General features: G+C 46.2%; 1 protein-coding gene across 7 annotated transcripts in view; it reads left to right on the top strand.

The window, feature by feature from the left end:
* Positions 1 to 2,103: 2,103 nt before the first annotated feature.
* Positions 2,104 to 21,994, top strand: part of ST3GAL3 (ST3 beta-galactoside alpha-2,3-sialyltransferase 3) — a 184,069-nt gene continuing 164,178 nt past the window's right edge. For 5 of the 7 annotated variants that reach the window (XM_054512919.2, XM_054512914.2, XM_054512918.2 and 2 more), the window contains exon 1: positions 2,104 to 2,242. The gene's annotated coding sequence lies outside the window, so the exon portion shown is untranslated. Of the gene's footprint in view, positions 2,243 to 7,575; positions 7,685 to 21,994 lie in introns of those variants that run through there. The other 2 variants (XM_064589300.1, XM_064589296.1) reach the window with 2 other exon arrangements.

The following is a 21,994-nucleotide window of genomic DNA, read 5'->3' as shown; positions in this document are numbered from 1 at the left end:
AAGGAGCCTGAGTGGCTCAGGGTCAGGCTGGGGGTGTATCTAGTCATAAGTTCTGGAGCAGGGCCAGGTATTTTAAGAAGACTCAGGCAGGATCCAGGAAGCTGTCCTAAAAGCAATGGGTTCCTTGTCAAGTCCTGGTCCTGTGGCTGTGTGTTAGACCAAGCAAGGTGACACATGGGAGGCAGAGGCACCTGGGGCTATGAGCACCTTGTTTTGCTTCCTTTGCCTTAGGGATGGGAAGGAGATGGAGGACCAGACCACTTTCACAGTCAAACGGGGTTTAGTCTCACTTCTGCTGCACTTGATTGTCTTCATGGAGCTGGTCTAAGTTCATATTATCTGTGTTCCATGCAAATTGTGGAACCAGCATAACGGTGGTTTAAGAGCAAGGGACTCGACCCCCGGTGGGATCCAGTGGGGTCTTGAAGCTACTCTGGGTTGCCTGTAGTTGGTGAGAAACTTCCCTGGAGGAAGATCCGGTCCCTTCGTCTGGTGGGTTCCTGGGGTATATATAGGTGGTTGAGGATGGAGCAGCAGCAGGGCAGGGAGGGGCCGGTGACTAGGTGCGGGACTGGGGCACAGCAGAGCTGTTTCAGCTGGCCCTTGGATGACCAGGCACTTGTTTCATGGCCCTGTACAGATGCCAGAGAGGCTTGGGTCAGTTCAGCAATTCTCAATGCTTCTTTGTATCCTGGGGTTTGGGAGGTGGTTGCTACCTGGTGTCTGATTGGGGGGAGGCGGGGGGAAGGGAGGCACAGCAGCTTTCAAAGGTACTTTCTATAACAACTCACTCCTGGGGCCAAGAAAGGGAAGTTGACTTTTTTGTCCAGTATCCAAGAATTCATTTGGGAGATGAGGTGGGACCAGGCCTTAATGGATTGTTGAGCCCTGGGAGCACATATCTTTGACGGGAGGGAACACTTCTCTAGACTGGCAGGGTCCCAGGCCCTGCTACCTCTCACGGACCCCACCATGTCCATCTGCATCCCTGGTGAAGGACCTGCAGGGCTGAGGTGCCTGGACTAACCCCAGCAGAGCTCTAACAGCTGACTTTTTCTAGAAATTCTGCACTTTGAATTTTGGCTAAAGTAGTAACTCTGGGGAAATCGAAGTTTAGAGGTGATGAGGCTTGCTCAAATCCGACAGAACAGGTCGTTGGTTTTCTTCCTCACTGCCTGCCAGTGCAGTCAGGCCCAGGCCCTAGAGGACGCACTCCAGGGAAGCCTTTCTGTCAGGGCAAACTGCCCTCCTTTCTTAAGGTAGCATCTCTGGGTTGGCAACCAAGGATCGCAGCCTGACTGTACCTTCTCCCTTCTGTCCATCCCATCGGTGGTATCACGTTTCAAATTGTGCCCCAGGTGGATGCCGGTGCTCAGTTGCGGGAATGAGGTAGGGTGGGAGAGAGCTGGGACCTCGGGAGCCGAAAAGGGCGAGTGCTCCTGTGCCGGGACTAAACATTTTCTGCCACACTGAAATGGGCAGGACAGCAGGGAACCCTGTCCCCTTATATGCCATAGGATCGGGCAGGGTCGCCCAGCCCGTAGAGGCCCCCAAACCTTGGGCCTCAGGGAGCCCACTGGCGGTGCTCAGCCGGGCTCCCGGCGGCAGCTGCGGCCCTTGTGGAATGACCGTGGCCACCCTGCATCCGCTCCCGCGAGGAAACAGGCTCCCGAGGGGCTGGGTCACGCCCGCGGGCATCAGATGTCCGTCTCCCGGGCGTGAGGCCGGGGGAGGATTGCTTCAGGCGGCGGATGTGCTCCGGGAAGCCGAGGCGAGGCGTCCGCGCTGACCTGCAGGCCGGGCGGGCTCGGCCCGACGCGGCTCCGCACCGCCCGCAGCCCAGGTCCCCGCGGAGGGTGGGGTGGGCGGGTCGGGGAACCGGGGGTGCCCGTGCCTATTGGGCCTCCGCGAGCTTGCGCTCGCCCGCTGCCCGCAGCGCAGCTCTGCATTGGTCAGCCCGGCGCCCCGCCCGGCTCCCGCGGCCCCATTGGCCGCGGATGCCCGACCCCCGGCGAGGGCGCTGAGGCGGAGAGCGGGATTGGTGGTCGCGCCGTCCTCGGGTCGCGGCCGCGCGCTCCGCCCGCCGCTGCGTCCCCACTATGGCGGCGCCCATGCAGCCCACCGCGTCGTGGGCGCCCGCCGGGCTCCCCCGCGGCTGTCGCGGCCGCCTGCACCCTGGCCTCCGCCTTCCCGCCCGCGTCGGGCCGGGTGCCGCCTCCCCGCTGCCTCCCTCTCCGCTGCGGTAAGGGCCCGCCGTGCGCGCGTCGGGGCGCGGCAGCCACCGCGGCTAACGGTGGCCGCGCCGCCCCTCCCCTCCCCCGCCGCCCCGGCTCCCGGCGGGGCGCGGAGCCTGGCCGCTCGCGCTGGGGAAGGGAGGGTGGGGGCATGGCCTAGCTGCCCCCGCCCCCCCTCCCCCGAGCAATGAGGTCCGGCTCGGACTGGGGGCTCGGGCCCGGAACGCGGCCGCCGGGCGACCTCACCCGGGAAAGGGGGAGGGGTGGGCAGCCAGGCCTCGGGGGAGGACGGCTGGACCCGGGCCGCGCGGTGTGAGGTCACCTGCGTGCGAGACCCCGCAGCGCTGCGCACCTTGGCGCAGAGGAGGGACCGGCGAGCGGGCCTCCGCTGTGGGAAGAGGAAGGAAAAGTCCAGGGAAAGCTTGAGCGGGAATCTGCAGCGCACTGGGTAGCGGTTGTCATTGCTTACTGCTCTACTCGCATCTAGACGTTCAGGGGACCGGGTCAGTTTGATGGGCGAAGGACGCCTCTCTGGCTTCCTTTCCTTCTGGCACTTCTACCCATTGTTAATTCGGGGATTTTGCTTGCAAGACGAAATATCTTCGTGATGAGAGCAGGTTTGGGGGAGGATGGTGTCCCACGAATGTTTTGGATTTCTTTTTTACCACTGCTCATTTTAATGATTCCTCAGTAAACTTCATTTCTGTTTGCGCTTCCCTCACAAACGAGGAAGGAGTGGAACGTGTGAACTAAATCATAGTAGGTAGTTGAGAGAGAGAGACCAGTGAAATCAGCTGTTATTTTCTAAAAACTGGGAACTTTTTTGTGGATATAGTTTGAGTTGTCTATACTATATCTAGTTGAACTTGAAGGTAGAACGAAAGCACTTATTAGGTTCCTGAAAGTAAGATAGTCCTCATGGAAAATTAGGTTATTTCTCAGTTCAAATCGCCTTAGAGTGATGATCGTTGAACTGTTTGGTGTACCTAAAAGTCAAAAGGACCCAATGGTGTTTTCAAATCACCTCTTAAGGCAATAGCAGCTCCTAAGATGAAAGATTCTTCACTCAAAGACATCTTGAAGTATTAAGTGATGAACCTCACCATTTTGCATGTCTAAATGTGTAGTCGTGGTTTAATAAAAGTAAGTTATTAAAGAGGGAATAAGATGTGCATGTTCTTAGAGTAATTGACTTTGGATCATCAATAAAGTGTCTAATGAGTACATATTATGTACAAAGGCAGTAAGAATGTGGGGAAACTGAAGACCTGTCATGTGAGAGACTTGTTCTTATCAGCCTAGGAGATAGTTGTGGGAATACAGGGCACACAGGACACTGATAACTGATGATACTGTCTCTAGAATTCCTAGACAATAGGTAGGAGAGTCTGGGAAAAGGAGAAACCCATGTGTTTGAGGAAGGTTTCACAGGGAAGCTGAGGCTTGCTTTGAGCCATGACTGGGTAGGCCTGGGGGATGAAGAAGAACAAGGGAGGAAATGAGAAAGTGAGGATGGTCAGGGTGGGCAGGGGAGAACCTGAAATGCTCGTGGGTGAATCCAGGGGGTTCTTGTTGGAGAAACTGGGAGGTAAGTTTGTATAAAGAAGGTAGGTAGGTCACATCAAATGGAGAAGTAACTGGGGCGCCTGGGTGGCTCAGTCGTTAAGCGTCTGCCTTCGGCTCAGGTCATGATCCCAGGGTCCTGGGATTGAGCCCCACGTCGGGCTCCCTGCTCCGCGGGAAGCCTGCTTCTCCCTCTCCCACTCCCCTTCCTGGTGTTTCCTCTCTCGCTGTGTCTCTCTCTGTCAAATAAATAAATAAAATCTTAAAAAAAAAAAAATGGAGAAGTAACGTCTTAGGCAGAGTAAAGGATGAACAGGTAGTAGCATTTACTTCAGCTAGCCATTAGAAAAATATACAGTAGCACTTTGTTGGTTCTTGTTACTTTTCTGATTAATCTCAGCTGCGTGGACTGACAGTCCTTGTGGCTACTCAGGATCTGCACCTTGAGATGCCCTCTTGCCTTCCTTCTCTCCCTTGTGTTCACTTGGTTGCCAGGTCTTGCTGATAGACCTCCGCACTATTTTTGACATCTGCTGCTTTCCATTTCTACTGTCATCAGGCTTATTTGGGGTCATTGATACCATGCCCTTGAATTATTGCGGAACCCCCCCCCAATATTTTTTTTTCTTATCTCACTTCCCCAGTCAAGACTTTTAACAGGTCCCCGTTGTCTGTTGAATTTAGCACGGATCAGCCTGGCAGAGACACTGTGGGTAAACTCATTTCTTGCCATTCCCTTAGATTTTACTATTTTCCAGGTCAGAAGAACTATTTGCTCTTTGTGCTTTGCTGTTTGTGCTCCATATCTTTGCTTATGTTGCTTTTTCTATCTTAAATGACCCCCTTGAATCTCTAATTGTTGGTTCTTACCCATGTTCAGGGCCATGTGATATGGAACTTTCTTTGTGAAACTTTCCTTTCCATCTAGATGGGACTTGTCTCTCCTTTAAACCATTATAACACTAGAGTCTGCCTTTTTCGCGCAATTGTCAACCTAAGACTGAAACTTTTTCAAGACATAGACTGTCTTCATCATCTAGCACAGTGTTTTGTATACAGTAGGTACTTGACAGGTGTGTTTTATATTGAACATAGCTTTGAACCAAGATGGATGCAAAGAAAATTCTTTGTACAAACAAAATGTTCATCTTAAAATCTGTAAAGAAAGTTATTTGTGTGAGAGAATTCCTTACTAAGAGATCTGATGAGGGTCACCTGGCTGGCTCATCAGTGGAGCACGTGACTCTTGATCTCTGGGTTGTGAGTTCGAGCCCCACGTTGGATGTAGAGATTACTTAAAAATAAAATCTTTAAAAAAAAAGAGATTTGATGATCTGATGTATTCATCTGGGTAACTTGGATTAGGCTGCATTAACAAAAATCCATTAAGACTTAAGTGGCTTAACAGAACAAAAGTTGAGTTCTCATTAGCATGAGTGCACAGGGAACTGTGCTCCTCACAGTCAGTCAGTCAGGGACCCAGGCTGATGGAAACTCCATCTGAACATAGTGTTTCGATGGTCATTTTGATTGAGTGAAAGAAGGTGGTTAGGGGGCACGGTCCCCAGATGGCACGTGTCACTTTCGTTTCACATTTCATCAGCTAAGGCAAGTCACATGGCCATACCTAACTTTATTTATTTATTTATTTTAAAAAGATTTTTATTTATTTATTGAGGGAGAGAGAGCATGAGAGGGAGGAGGGTCAGAGGGAGAGGCAGACTCCCTGCTGAGCAGGGAGCCCGATGGGGGACTCGATCCTGGGACTCCAGGATCATGACCTGAGCCGAAGGCAGTCGCTTAATCAACTGAGCCACCCAGGCACCCCATACCTAACTTTAAAGAAGAGGAGGGAGGGGCACCTGGGTGGCTCAGTTGGTTAAGTGTCCGACTCTTGATTTCAGCTCAGGTCATGCATGCTCTCAGGATCGTGGGATTGAGCCCTGCATCGGGCTCTGTGCTCAACGTAGAGTCTCCTTGTCCCTCCCCCTCTGCTCCTCCTCTATGCATGCTCTCTCTCTCTCAAATAATAAATAAATAAAATCTTAAAAAAAAAAAAAAAGAGCAGGGAATTGCAACCTTAGCATGTGCCTGGAAAGCAAAGAGCCAGATCTAATTGGTGGGCAACATGAGGGACTACTACATCTTTTATGAGTACCACAGTCCATAGAAGATTGGAGGTAGCAAAATCAGATGGCCTGCTAGAGACGAGCATATTGGCAGTAGCAAGAAATAGGATCTCTAACTAGGCATGGGAGGAGGGTGGGTTGGGAAGTTAGGACTCCATAACAGGCACTGTACATGCCTATAGGCCGGGGCTGCTGGTACAAGGGCAGGCTGGTGTACCCTAGTCCCAGCAGAGACGTGCCAAGGGCATCACTGTTTTACAGTGCCCTCAGTAGTGAACACAGGAAAGGTCCTGAGGCATCCCCCAAAAAGTTAAATTATATTCAAGTTATTTAGCCAGGAAGAGTGAAATAACTGGAGGTACATTTTCACTTGTATAATTAAACTAAGAAGGAATCTTAGTTTAATGTTGGTTTTATTGGGTTTCCTTGAGGCCATCAAACTTTGGTATTTGGGGAGGAGATTTCACTTTTTTTTTTTTTAAGATTTTATTTATTTGAGAGAGAGAGAAGGGGGAGGGGCAGACAATCTCAAGCAGACTCCACACTGAGTGCAGAACCCGAATTGGGGCTGGATCTCCTGACCATGACCCGAGCTGAAACCAAGAGTTGGATGCTCAATCGACTGAGCCACCCAGGCACCCTGAGATTTCACTGTCGAAAAAGAATAGAAACATGGAGTGCTGTTTGGAGCCATGGTTCAGGAGACAAGATCTGGGTTGAAATCTTGTCTCTGCCACTGATTGTCTGACATTGAGCAAGTGTCTTCTTGAGCCTGAGGTTATCAGTAAAGTGCATAGGGTGTTTTCAATGCATAGGGCTAATCAGAAGAGTTGGTTTATGTAAAACGCTCTGCATAGCACCTGGTTCAGAGTAAGCACTCGTGTTCATGAACATCACCAGGAGCAGCAGCATCAGGGTTTAAAAAAAAACTTTGAGAAAGCCCAGGAATGTAAGTAGAAGGGTTCCCTAGATTTTCTTACCTTTTTTTCCTTTCCTTGGATAGCATTCTTACCACACCTTTCTTATTTTCACATTTGTCGTATTTTATTTTACTTAGTTGTGGGTATGTCTGTATCTCCCATCACACGAGGCACTCCAGTCATCCCCCAAATATTTACTGAGCAGGTGCTGTGTGCAAGGCCCTGTGCTAGGATCATGGCATTGTAAATAAGAAAGGGATGTCCCTGGCCTAAAAGAGCCTATAGTCTGGTAGGACCGGAAGCCAGTAAGCCAGCAGTTAAAATACATTGTCACAAGGGCTGTGTTTTGAGGGTCCTGTGAGATCTCCAAAATGAGACCTGGTATCACACTGGGATTATACATAACGGTTTTCCAGAAAAGTTTACACCTAACCTAGGTCTTGGAGAATCGCTAGTTATTAGCTGGGTGGATGTGGGTTTGAAAGGCTTTCTGACAGGAAACAATGTGTGTAATGGCCTAGAAACACGAGAGAGTGTGGTTACATCCTGAGGACACTTGAGCGGCAGGAGAGAAAAGGGAGTGTGTGGAGGCTGCGAAAGGCAGCTTGCAAAGGCTTTGTGAGTTCAGGAGTCAGAGCTTTATCCTGCAGGTGATTAGGAGCCACTGAAGGATTTAAAGGTAGGAAATCAGCTTTGTTTCTTATTAAGGTGACTGCGTGTGAAGGAGGTGGAGGAGTGAATACCCCATTTCCCTGACAGGGGAAGTTCTGGGGTTTGCAGCCGTGGTCCTGTGCCTGCTACACAAGGATGTTGATGTCTGGGGAGAGATGAGAGTGAGGTGAGTGTGGGGAGGGCACCAGTTAGACAAGGGCGGTGATGTGACTGGGTAGTCGGGGTCCTTCCCAGGGGTGGAGGAGAGCACCATGGACAGGGGTCTGCAGACCAGGATTTCCATCAAGGTTTCCCTAGTTTCTGCAGTATGACCTTGGGCAAGCTCCAAAACCCCTTGTATCTTGTTGGTTTCCAAATTTGTAAAGTGGGGTAAAAAATCCCTATCTTGCAAGGTTGCTGCTCTGGGAATTCAAGCAAATAGAAAGCCTGGCGCTATTAGATAACATAAGGGACCTCTTACAATAAAAATAACAGTTTTAAGACTTCTAACGTTTAGGATATTACCTGGTTCATAGTAGGTGCTCATAAGCCTTCGATCCCACTGTCTTGAGATAGCCACTGCCCACATTGTGGTTATGTTTGTACATCTTAAGTGGTTAGTGAATGCTGGTCTGGGAGTGGTAGGCATGGGGAATTATTCTGAGATCAAGAAGGGAAGGACTGATACGGATATCATACCAATGTACACATTCTTTAAATGCCAACAAATTATATATGGCTCTTCAGCTGTTCCCCGCCCTCACCCACAAGTGCACACGCTCCTGCCCTGGTGTTACTGTAACAGGCACACTGCATGTGCGACCGGACTGCATACTTCTTGGGCCTGGCCTCGTTGACTGCTTCCCCCTGAAGTGCTTCTCCTCTTCAGTCTTCTTCTGAGCATGGTTTTAAAGATGATAATGGGGCTTTAATCAGATTTGTTTTCCATTAGATTCCTCCCTGGTCATCCTGGTTGACGGGAGTTCCTCCCCTCTGAGCTCCTGTACAACTTAATATATGTTGCTCTGATTAAATGTCATCTACTGTCTTCTTGTCTTACCATTATTTGTCTACACCTCAGTACATTTCCCCTTTTCCTTGATGTCAGCTTTCTTAGAAAATAATGAAAGATGGCATGTTTATGTATTTTTGACATGACTTAAAAACCCACTGAAACCTTTTGTTTGAAATATGTTGAAAGGGTTAAAAATTCTATGACAGGCACCTGGCTGGCTCGGTTGGTGGAGTGTGTGATTTTTGATTTTCGGGTTGTGAGTTCAAGCCCCACATTGTGTGTAGAGATTACTTAAAAGTTTTTATTAAAAAAGAAAAGGGGCGCCTGAGTGGCTCAGTTGGTTAAGCGTCTGCCTTCGGCTCAGGTCATGATCCCAGGGTCCTGGGATCGAGCCCCATGTTGGGCTCCCTGCTCAGAGGGGAGCCTGCTTCTCCCTCTGCCTGCCGCTCCCCCTGCTTGTGTGCGCTCTTGATCTCTCTCTGTCAAATAAATAAATAAAATCTTTTAAAAAATAGGAAATCTTTTAAAAAAGAAAAGAAAATTCTGTGGCTAAGTTTTTTTCCCTTAATTAATTAATTAATTAAAGTAATTTCTACACCCAGTGTGGGGCTCAGACTCACTCCCCGAGATCAGTAGTCACATGCTCTTTGGACTGACCCAGCCAGGTGCCCTACCAGTGAATTTTTTATTTTATTTTATTTTTTAAAAAAGATTTTATTTAATTATTTGACAGAGAGAGACACAGCGAGAGAGGGAACACAAGCAGGGGGAGTGGGAGAGGCAGAAGCAGGCTTCCCGCTGAGCTGGGAGCCCGATGCGGGGCTCAATGCGGGGCTCGATCCCAGAACCCTGGGACCATGACCTGAGCCGAAGGCAGGTGCCCAAACAACTGAGCCACCCAGGCGCCCCTATACATGACACTTTTATATCTTTTTGGCAACAAAATGAAATAAGGTGGAAACACTACCAAACATCAGTTTTTGTTTTTTATTTTGTTTTAGAGAGAGGGGGTGAGGGGCAGAGGGAGAGAGAGAGAGCATCTTAAGCAGGCCCCACGCCCAGTGTGGAGCACAATGTGAGGCTCCATCTCACAACCCTGAGATCATGACCTAAGCTGAAATCAAGAGTCCAACACTGAACCGACTTTTGGAGTCCCCCAAACATCAGTTTTCAAAATGCAGTCAACATAGTTTCTTTTAAAAAAGTAACTAGTTTCTAGCTTTGGTTAAGACATGTCTTTTATCTTGAAAGAACAGTTGTGAATATTTTTGGAATAACTGCTTAAGTACCATACTGCTAACGGATACTTGCCATTGCCAGTAATGGTCAGCAAACTTGGAACACCAGTATTTTTCTAAAAGAAAAATACACAACTGCTCTTTTAGGTCTAGAAATCATTTTTTGGTTTTTTTTTTTAGATTTTATTTGATTTTTTATTTATTTATTTAATTTTTATTTATTTATTTATTTATTTTTTAAAATATTTTATTTATTTATTTGAGAGCCAGAGACAGAGATAGCGAGTGAGAACACTGAGCGGGGAGGAGAGGGAGAAGCAGGCTCCCCACTGAGCAGGGAGCCCGATGCGGGGCTCGATCCCAGGACCCTGGGATCATGACCTAAGCCGAAGGCAGACGCTTAACCGACTGAGCCACCCAGGCACCCCATTTTTTATTTATTTATTTTTTATGTAGGCTCCATGCCCAGTGTGGAGCCCTGGGCTTGAGCTTACAATCCTGAGATCGAGACCTGGGCTGAGATAAGGAGTCCGACACTTAACTGACTGAGCCACCCAGACACCCCTAAAGATTTTATTTTTAAGGAATCTCTACACGCAACGTGGGGCTCGAACTCACAGCCCCGAGATCAAGAGTTGTGTGCTCCACTGACTGAGCCAGCCAGGCCCCCCTAGTTCTAGAAATCTTATACGTCCTCAGCCAAACAATGCTTAGAGAACTGCTTTGAGGTTTAAGATTTTGTGGTTACTCACCATCTCATTGTCACATTTGGTTATGATCCTATTTAAAAGATTCAGTTCTTAGGAGATTAGCCACATTCATGTCATTCTGTAAAGCATAAACTGCACTACATCCCAAAGCAGGTGAGCAAATGATGGTGCCCATCTCCGTGCTGTGGGATTTCACACTCCCTGAGGATTCTTCCTGAGCCTCATGTGCCACGAGACATTTGACAGAGGGATTGTGTGAATGTCAGTTGAGGCTAAATACCAGAAGCATTTATCAAGAAGAGTTTTGTTTCCTTTCTGTGCCATGGTGCATCATGCCGAGTACCCTCTGAGATGTCCATCCTCTCTGAAGGCAAAGGGTCTGAGCTGTTGCAGTGGCCTCGTCCTGCTCTTGGCTTAGTCTTCTCCAGGCTGTGCTCCATCCCGCTACTCCAGTGATCTTCCTAAACTACAGATTTGACTGTCATGTCTCTTAATCCCCTAGTGGTTCTTTATTGCCGATGGGATGGATTTCAGATTCTTTAGCACGGCATCTAATGCCTCTCCTACACTTTTACTGCTTCACCTTCTTTGCTGAAGCTTTTCCTAAATGTTGCAGATGGTTGTTAATTTCCATCATCTCATAATGTTGTTTATACTCTGCCTGCATCACACTGCTCTCGAGGACAGGTACTGCACTGTGCTCCTACTGTTGTACTCAGGTGCCTAATAATGGCTTCTGCCTGGACATATGTTACGATGGATGTTATATACATTAGACTAATATGTTATCTATTTATATGTTAATATATATAAAATATGTAATATTACATATATGTTAAAGACATGGGCAGATAAAGAATATGGAACTACTACATAGGCCTAAGACATTTAGAGTCTCAAATAACAGCAATGAAAGGGAACATTTAGCCCATATTTTATTATTTATTAGAGAGAGAGAGAGAGACTGTGTGTGTGCATGTGCGGCAGGGAGGGGCAGAGAGGGAGAGTCTTTCTGGTTTTTTTTTTAATTAATTTATTTTTAAAAAAGATTTTATTTATCCATTTGACAGAGAGAGAGAGAGAGAGAGAGGGAACACAAGCAGGGGGAGCGGGGGAGGGAGAAGCAGGCTTCCGGCCGAGCAGGGAGCCCGACGCGGGGCTCCATCCCAGGACCCTGGGACCACGACCCGAGCTGAAGGCAGATGCCTAACGACTGAGCCAGCCAGGCGCCCCAGGGAGAAAGAGTCTTAAGCAGACTCTGCACTGAGTGCGGAGCCCCACATGGGGCTCAGTCCCACAACCCTGAGATCATGACCTGAACCAAAACCGAAAGTTGGACGCTTAACCAGCTGAGCCTTCCAGGTGCCCCGTCACTAAGTTTAATATGCCATATCGCTTCAGGGTTTTGTTTTGTTTGTTTTGCTTCGAGAAATAGAATGCTACATTTCCAGTAAATGCCCCCATGTATTTTTCCCTAGTCTCTTTCCCTCTTCACCAGAGAAAACAGTATCTTGAATTTAAAGTTTTTAAATTCCCAGGCATGTTTTTATGGTTTTGCTCCATGTTCTGTGCCCACACATGGCACGCAGCTGGGCTCCTGGCAGACGGGCCGGCAGGCTTCACTGGAGCACTGCTGTGCATGCCCACGTGTGACTGTGGTTCCTGACTGCTCTCAGCCTACAGTTCTCTGTGTCTGGTTTTCTGGACACATGGCCATCTCCCAGCCCCCTTCAACACCAGCCCCCACCCTTTGATCTCAGTTGGCCCAGGCAAAGGAGGGTCATGTTTTCACACATTCCAGTTGAATTTTCTCAAGACTGATTGTATTCAGCATTTTTAATCTTACACATAGAATTTACCTTTTCCAAATAAAACATCATGTCTACAACCTTGTCCCCCGAACACCATTAAAACACCATTAACCAAAACCCCCTTAAAACCAAACCTTAACAGCTTCTATTCAGAAAGGGTCATTTTGTTTGCTTGTTTGTTTTTTGGGTAAAAACAAAGATGAACTGAAAGTTGTGTTCCCTTGGATCCCTCCACACCCCACCCCACACTCCCCCCAACCTGGCTTTTCCTCAGCTACTTCTAAAGGGAGCATCTGATCAGAGACAAAACATTTTTCAGCTTTCAGCTTCTGTCCTGTATTTTTATAACCTTGGTGGATATCTAATTTCTACTTAGAAAGTCATTGACCACCTGTGTTACAGGAGTCTGGGTCCAGTCAGGAGAGAGAAACCACATGGTATTTTGAGCAGGTAAACTTTAATGTAAGAATTATTAACTATAACAGGGATTTGGAGTAACATGAGCTCAGCTAGTAAGAAGTAAAGAAATAAGCACATGGAAGGATGCTCAACACCATTAGCCATCAGGGGAATGCAAAGCAAAACCAGAATGAGACACTTAGCCTCACCCCAGGTCTCTCTGATTATCCATTTTTGCATATATATATATATATGTGTGTGTGTGTGTGTGTGTATGTTATATATATTTATATATTATATACTTATAATTTATAGTATATATTTATATATATATATGTTGTTCCATTTGCTTGGTTCACACCCACTAGGACAGCTATAATCAAAAAGACAGATAATCACTAGTGTTGGCACGGGTGTGGAGAAATCAGAACTCTCATGCGTTGCTGATGGAAACGTAAAATGGTACAGCTGGCATTTCCTCAAATAGTTCGGTGTAGAGAGTTACCACGTGACCCAGGTATGTATCACTCGTAGGCGTACCCAAGTCCTTCTCTAGGTATATACCCAAGAGAAATTAAAATTTACGTCCATGTAAAAACTTGTACATCATGGGCGCCTGGGTGGTTCAGTTGGTTAAGCGACTGCCTTCAGCTCAGGTCATGATCCCAGGGTCCTGGGATCGAGCCCTGCATTGGGCTCCCTGCTCTGTGGGGAGCCTGCTTCTCCCTCTCCCACTCCCCCTGCTTGTGTTCCCTCTCTCGCTGTGTCTCTCTCTGTCAAATAAATAAATAAAATCTTTAAAAAAAAAACACAAAAAAAAACTTGTACATCAGTGTTCCTAGAAGCATCATTCTGCCAAAAAGTGGAAACAACCCAAACGTCCATCAACTGGTAATTGGACAAATAAAATGTGATTTATGTTCATATGATGGAATGTTATTTGGCGCTAAAAAAAAATGCAGTACTGATCCATGCTACAACATACGTGAACCTTGAAAACATCAGGCTAGGTGAAAGGAACCTGTCACCAAGGACCATATATTGTATGATTCCTTATATATGAAATGTCTATAAACATTTGCTCGTTCTATAGAACAGAAAGTAGATTAGTGGTTGCTTAGGGCCCAGAGAATGGGAGGTTGGGCAGGAGGTTGGGCAGCTCAGGGGTGCAGGATATCATTTTGGAGTAACGGAAATGTTCTAAAATTGATTGTGGTAATGTTTGCCCAACTGTGTGAAAATACCAGAAGCACTGAAATGTCTCCTTTGAATGGGTGAATTGTATGGTATCTGAAGGATACCTCAGTAAAGCTTTTCTAAAGAAGTAAAGAGAACTCCAGAAGAATATAGATGTAGCACATGTAAGGAGTAACCAGCACCCTGGGGCTGAGAGAGAGTGCTAAATGAAGAACCCCCCAGTCTACCCCACACCTGGCGCAGGCTGAGATCCAGACTTCAGGGTGTAGTGGACATGACCATGGCTCAATGGGTTGCAAATGAGTTATTGTGGTGCTGCATGGTGGGATTGGCTGGAAATCAGCCTTCTGGGGTGTTGGGGGGAAGCTGTTTGCACAGAGGGGTCTCACTCTGCTGCAAAACTGCCCAAGAGGGATGTTGAGGGCGGCTGTTGGCTGCTACTGTTCACGGCTCATAGCCGGGCACTGGACAAGCTAGGTGGGCTATAGGAGCCTACCCGGAGGAACACACCGGAACCCAGAAACAAAACCCCTTCGTCCTCCTGCAGTGGCTCTTCAGCACCTTCTACTGACAGAGCTCAATATCATGCCAAGCGGCAAAGAAAACTACTTCAGGGGTGCAGACCCATCTTGACCGAGCAAGCAAACAGGGCAACAGTGGAGCTGAAAGGCAGTAAATCTGTAACCCACGCAGGAGTCATCGGGACCTCAGCTTCCCCCTAGCTTTTTAATTCCCTTTGGGGGGGTCCCAAGGTTATCCTTGCCCCTAGCCCTGCTGTGGTTTGGAGAAGCCGGGACACTGTATCTTTGGGCCAACTCGCCCTCAGCCCAGCTCACTCTAGTCCATTTTTACATATCTTTTTCTGTTCTGTTTGCCCGGTTCTCTTTTTCAGACACCAATTATGCTTACGCTGGATCTCTTATGGCTACTATTGCAGCATGTTTTAGTAATCCTTTTACACTTTTTATTCTTTTTCATTTTTTTTAAAAGATTGTATTTATTTGAGAGAGAGAGCGGGTGCGCGCGCGTGAGCATGAGCGGGGGAGGGGCGAGGGATGGGGGAGAGGGAGGATCATGACCTGAGCTGAAGGGAAGGCAGACATTTAATTGGCTGAGCCACCCAGGTGCCCTTATTCTTTTTCATTTTATCTTGCTTTTTTTAAATCCACCATCATTTTCTCCCTCCCTCCCTCCCTTCCAATTTTACTTTTTTAAAGTAAGCTCTACACCCAATATGGGGCTCAAATCCCGAGATCAAGAGCCGCACACTCCACCCCCTGAGTCAGCGAGGCGCCCCCACCATTGCTTTCATGATTCTTAATGTCTTTTTAGCAGTGACCACTTTGTTGTCTACCGCTGAGGCTTTCATTTCTGTGATGGTGTTATTTTTCTTTGTACAGTCTTCCTGAATGCTCATTTTACTTTATTCAGAAAAGTGGCGTTGTCTTAGTATTTTTTCCCTGAGCTCTCCCTTTCATGTCTGCTCTTAGTTAGGTCTTGTTTTATAGAGCCATTTGGGAGTGGGTGGAATTGGGGTAATCTCTGTTAATGATCTTTATCTGTTCTGTAACCACATTTTTTCTGTCCTGTGGTCTTCATCTACCATGTTTTGCCCCAGCCCTCCCCATTCCTTTCTTCCACTGTGTTGCAGCATTTTTGTTTAGATCCTGTACTGATTTCTTTTTATTGTTGTTTTGATATACTCTGGCACCTCTTCAGATGAAAAAAGTTACGTGACTGAAGCCAGATCATTGGGATTTGAATCCTGGCTTTGCCATTTACTAGCTCTGTGATTTTAAGATAATTCAACCTCTCTGTGCCTCAGTTTTTTCTGTATGTAATGGGAACGATAACCTCATAGGATTGGTGAGAAGATTCAGTGAGTTAAATTGTTCAAAACTCTTAGAACTGTGGTTGGTCCACAGTAAGTGCTATATGAATATTAACACTGTTAACTTATCCTGCAATTAGAAAATGCATGGTTCCTCTGCATAGAATAATTTAACATATTACATATTAATTAACTACATAAATCTGCCTAGTCATGCATAACATCTGAATAGGAGGTGTGCATTCAGCAAAAATGTTTATTAAAAAATTGATGAGCTTTTCAGTAACTTTTTTTGGGAAACTGGATAATAAATAGTACGGTATATGATAACTTCTAATTAGCTTGCCTCAAAAATATTCACAGGAGACATGCTCAGGAAATGCTTTGTGGTTTTTGCTCTGCATACTTTTGTCATACATGAGTTTATATCCAGTATGGCTGATATTTGAAGGTCAGCAAAATTCTGCCATTTTAGACTAAAAATTGTTGCCAGGTATAGTTCAGAAAATAACCATACTGTAGGCTGTTTTAGAAATGACAGGAGTTTGGTGCAGTTTGTTTTAGTGAACTCAGATATTTATATAATTTTCTTTTTATGGCTAAATTAAAATAACCTAGCATTATATACCTTTTGTCCCTTTTTAAAAATATATATTTTATTTATTTATTCATGAGAGTCAGAGAGAGAGAGAGGCAGAGGCAGAGGGAGAAGCAGGCTCCCTGCCTAGCAGGAAGCCCGATGCGGAACTCGATCCCAGGACCTGGGATCATGACCTGAGCCGGAGGCAGACCCTTAACCATCTGAGCCACCCAGGTGCCCCCCTTTTGTCCCTTTTTTTGAGCATACTGTAACTGACTGAATATTCAGTCAGTGAGCAGATCGTTCTTGAATACCTGCCAGGGATACAGTGGTGAACAAAGTAGACGTGCTCCCTGCCCGGAGTAGCCAGAATATAAATGTTAAACAAATTACTGTAAATACTCGTAAGATTCTAAGTGCCTTGCATACTGGGATGAGGATAAACAGCTGCTGTGGCAATTTATAACAGGGAGACCTAACCTGAAGTATGGAGATGGGTGAGGTTTCTCTGCGGAATTAACCTTGAAGCTGAGGATTTGAGGCTGAGTGGGAGCTGGTGAGATGACACGGGAGGGTCAGGACAGCGTCAGCCTGACCTCGGGAGAGGGCGTGGGGACTGGGAAACACTGAAAGATGGTCAGTGTCGCGGACCCATCGGGGTGAGGTGCAGGAGATGGTAAGAGACATGGAAAGAGGCAGGCAGGGGCCAGAGCACGCCGAGCACACCGAGCCTTACAGGCCCCGTTAAGGGATTTGGGCCCTTACCCTATGGATAGTGGGATATTTGTGAAAAGTTTAAGCCCGGGAGTGAGATAAATTCACATTGGCTGCTGTGTGGAGAATGAGTCAGAGGATCAAGAATGAGTATGGGAGGCTAACCAGAGGGCTGTAGTAGGAGTCCAGGCCAAAGATTACCGTGACTTGAAATGGGATGGTGTTAGTGAAGATGGAGGGACGGATGGATTCAAGAAGGGTTTCAGAGGTGAAAATCAAGCAGACTCTGTGTTGAGGGCAGAGCCCAATGCGGGGCTCGATCCCACGACCCTGAGATCATGACCTGAGCCAAGATCAAGAATAGGATGCTCAACTGACTGAGCCACCCAGGCTCCCTTGGGATAGTTTCTTAAAAGTGAGATTATTGGGATAAAGGGCAAAAGCATGTGTAATTTCATTAGACATGGCCCAGTCCTTCCCACCACCAAGCAGTGTGTGAGACCAGTTCCCCCCCCACAGCCTCAAGCATTTGTCCTAGCAGTGAGTTTGAAATTTTATCTCTTTCAGAATCTTGAGTTCTTTTCCTTATCTTGAAGGTTTTGACTTATTTTAAGCTCTTACTTCTCTGTATGCCATCCACTTTTGGAAATCACTTTCCTCTTTGGGTGTTTGTTCCACCTCTTCATTTGAAGATCCTTCTCCCGTAATGGAAAAGATAGAAGTAAAGTAGGTGATCAGTTCTGTCTTCTCACCGTGATATTTGCTCAGTCGACGGGCAAATCTGTTGACTGACCGATGGCCTGTGGTCGTGCGTCTGCCGGGGCTTCGGGTTGTGGTCACTGTGTGGCCGTGGCAGTGCAGGTATCAGATCTGCATTCAGGACAGGAAGACGGGGGAGGGGCTGGGACCAGCTGCCTTTGGAAAGGAAAGGCTTTCCAACAGCCACCTGCCTTTTTTTTTTTTTTAATTTGACAGAGAGAGACAGCGAGAGCAGGAACACAAGCAGGGGGAGTGGGAGAGGGAGAAGCAGGCTTCCCGATGAGCAGGGAGCCCTATGTGGGACTCGATCCCAGGACCCTGGGATCATGACCTGAGCCGAAGGCAGACGCTTAACGACTGAGCCACCCAGGCGCCCAGCCACCTGCCTTTTGTAGGCAGGCTGCTTCTACCTTAAATTTGTTTTCACTGGGAGCACTGGCTGGGATACATGGTCCTTTGTGTTGCTGGAATTGCAAGTCTCTAATTTCTGTTTCAATTTGAAAACTTTGTTATGTGCATAAATATAAAAATAAAAATTAAAAATAAATATACTAATAAGTAGATTGTGAAAAACACCCCCCTCCACTTTTCGGAGATAGACATCGTCTACAGTTTGGTGCATATTAAGTATGTACTGAATACGTAACCTTAATTTTCAGTATTGCTGTCGCCCTTGTTTGTTATCACCAGTATGTGGCCATACGTACATGTACATTACTATTCTACAACTAGATTATTTTTCATTTAGCAGTGTAGACTAGACGCTTTTCCCATGTCAGGATGTACAGCTGTGCCTCATTCTGTCTCACCAGTACCTCATACTCTATACGTGTTATCCTCCTGCCCTCATTGATCCATTATCCATTGTACCCTCTGTGCTGGTATCTGACCTCGAAGAATGGCATCATCTCGGCTTCCTTGCCCTCTGGCTTCCAGTTGGAATCAGCTGATAAAAGACACTGACAGGGATCAGAGGGCGAGTGATGAGAGAAGTCAGAGCCTTTCTTAGCCCCTCCGCCCCTTGCTGGGGCTCCAGGAGCCGCTGTTCGCTCCTTAGCACCGCTCCTGATGGCTGGCCTCTCTTTTCCAGGGACACCTTTCTGTTTCTTGCTCTTTCACCTCGAAGGCAGGAGTAGCTTCCTACTGTTGAGAGCCCCTGGATGCTTCACCACCCCTGGTCGGTTCCTTTAACTCTGATCACACAGTTATAAAAAACCCCATGGTTAACTTCCTTTGGTTAACCCCTTTGCGTGTGCCATCTGTTTCCTGCCATGACCCCACTGATCTAGATGTCACTGCGTAGACGTGCCATAATTCATTTGTTTGGTTTCCTATTGATGGACATTTGAATTTTTTCCTAGTATTTTGTTCTTATAATGAGTGTTGCTAATGAATATTCAGGTACGTATCTTGTAAAGTATATGCTGGAATGTTGCTGTAGGAAAAAGTCACCGAAATAGAAATGCTGGGTCGAGGTGCGTGAATGTTGTAAATTTCAGTAGCTATTGCCCAGTTGCTCCTGGAAGAGTCTACTAGTTTATATTTCTACAATGTGTTGTTTGATTTTTTTTTAATATTAAAAAATTATAGAGGTATGGGGCGCCTGGTGGCTCAGTCAGTTAAGCGTCCGACTCTTGGTTTCCGCTCAGGTCATGATCTCAGTGTTGTGAGATCTAGTTCCACATCAGGCTCTGCACTGAGTGTGGAATCTGCTTAAGATTCTCTCTCCCCCTCCCTCTGCCCCTCTGGCTCATGCTCTCTCTCTCTCAAATAAATAAATCTTGAAAAAATTATAGCGGTAATACTTGTGACTTTACAACAAACAAATTTAACTTAGAAGTATATAAAGGGAAAAGTACTTCCCATTGTTTCATCCTGTTTCCTGGAGACAACCACATCAGCAGTTAGCTGTGTATCCTATCATGGTTTTTTTCTTTATGAAATTTATATGCTTATCAGAGAATAAATTCATATATAGATAGATAAAGTAAATTCATTTATATATGTATATGTGTGTATCTCTTTCTCTTCTGAGAGCTCATTTGTAGACTCTGCTCTCTGTTCTACTGACCTATTTGTCTTTTCCTGTGCCAGTACCCATCTATCTTTTTTTTTTTTAAAGATTTTATTTATTTATTTGAGACAGAGAGAATGAGAGAGACAGAGAGCACATGAGAGGGGAGAGGGTCAGAGGGAGAAGCAGACTCCCCACTGAGCAGGGAGCCCGATGCGGGACTCGATCCAGGGACTCCAGGATCATGACCTGAGCCGAAGGCAGTCGCCCAACCAACTGAGCCACCCAGGCGCCCCAGTACCCATCTACCTTAAGAATTAACCGCTTTGGGGCGCCTGGGTGGCTCAGTCGGTTAAGCGACTGCCTTCGGCTCAGGTCATGATCCTGGAGTCCCGGGATCGAGTCCCGCATTGGGCTCCCTGCTCAGTGGAGAGTCTGCTTCTCCCTCTGACCCTCCTCCCTCTCATGCTCTCTGTCTCTCATTCTCTCTCTCGCAAATAAATAAAATCTTAAAAAAAAAAAAAAAAAAGAATTAACAGCTTTGAGTCAGTTTTGATATCTGGTAAGGCACATCCTCATCTCATTATTTTTTATTTAAAAAAATTTCTGGGCTCTTCTTGGGCCGAAAGTCTTCAGATTAGATTTAAGTTAAAAAAAAAAAACCCCACAAAACCATGGGTTTTGACTGGAGTCAGACTGGATTTATAGAGAACTGAAATATTTCCAATATTGAAACTTCTCACTTAGGAGCCTATTGTGTGTCTTTATTTATTCAGATCTCTTATGTCCATTGGTGAAAATCTTGCCCATTTCCTCCTGTTTATTTTTAGATATTTTATAGATTTTGTTGCCATCATGAATGGAATTCTTCCCCATACATCTTCTCATCAGTATTGCTGGTATAGTTTTTAAGAAGCTGTTGATTTTTTTTTTTTAATTTAAATTCAGTTAGCCAACATATAGTACATCATTAGTTTCAGAGGTAGAGTTGAGTGATTCATCAGTTGCATATAACACCCAGTGCTCATCACATCACGTACCCTCCTGAAAAAGCCTGTCAGTCAGTTACAGCCCTCTCCCCTCCTCCAACCCTCAGTTTCTTTCCTATAGTTAAGAGTCTCTCATGGTTTGTCTCCCTCTCTGATTTCTTCCCATTCAGTTTTCCCACCCTTCCCCTATGATCCTCTGCACTGTGTCTTATATTCTTCATATGATAATTGTCTTTCTTTGACGGACTTATTTTGCTCAGCATAATACCCTCCAGATCCATCCTTGCAAATGGCAAGATTTCATTTTTTTGATGGCTGAGTAATATTCCAGTGTGTGTGTGTGTGTGTGTGTATACACACACCACATCTTCTTTATCTATTCATCTGTTGATGAACATCTGGGCTCTTTCCCTAGTTTGGCTATTGGACATTGCTGCTATGAACATTGGGGTGCAGGTGCCCCTTTGGATCACTGCTTTTGTATCTTTGGGGTAAATGCCTAGTAGTGCAATTGCTGGGTCATAGGGTAGCTCTATTTTTAACTTCTTGAGGAACCTCCAAGAAGCTGTTGATTTTTGTGGGGTGCCTGGCTAGCTTAGTTGGAAGAGCATGTGACTCTTAATCTTGGGGTTGTGAGTTTGAGCCCCATGTGGGGTATAGATTACTTAAATAAGTAAAACTTAAAAGAAAAAAAGAAGCTGTTGATTTTTTGTAAATTAATCTTATAATCACCTACTTACTAGTTCTAATGGTTTTTCAGTTGATTCTCTTGGCTTTTCTGGATGGACAGCTAAGTCTGCAAATGATAACTTTTTATCACTTTATTTATAATATTTATATGTAATTTCTTTCTCATATGTTATTTCCTGGCTGAGATACCTGAGTGAGGTGGGGGGTGATCCTGGGAAGTCTTCCCCGCCGATGTTCCATTTCAGGTGAGCATCAGAGAATGTGCCATAGGCGAAACAGCAGTGTGGCCGAGAATGTCCCAGGCAGGCCTCGAGGAGGGAAACAAGGCTGTGTTCAGTGAATTGGAAGAAGAAAGGCACAGGACACAGATAGGGTTGGGAGGTGCAAGAGATGGTTTGGAGAGTAAAATAGGGGCACAGTCATAAGCTGCTAGACTCTAAGGAGCAATGACCTTATTTTAAAGGAATTGAGAATTGAATGAAAGGTGTGTGAGGCAGAATGGCACCCCAAAGATGTCCACACCCGAATCCCTAGAATCCATTAATATGTT

Source organism: Mirounga angustirostris, unplaced genomic scaffold (genome assembly GCF_029215605.1).
Source record: "Mirounga angustirostris isolate CCGP_5_RB_7025 unplaced genomic scaffold, mMirAng1.0.hap1 SCAF_4, whole genome shotgun sequence".
NCBI lineage: Eukaryota > Metazoa > Chordata > Mammalia > Carnivora > Phocidae > Mirounga > Mirounga angustirostris.
This window is presented reverse-complemented; position numbering and strand designations above follow the sequence as displayed.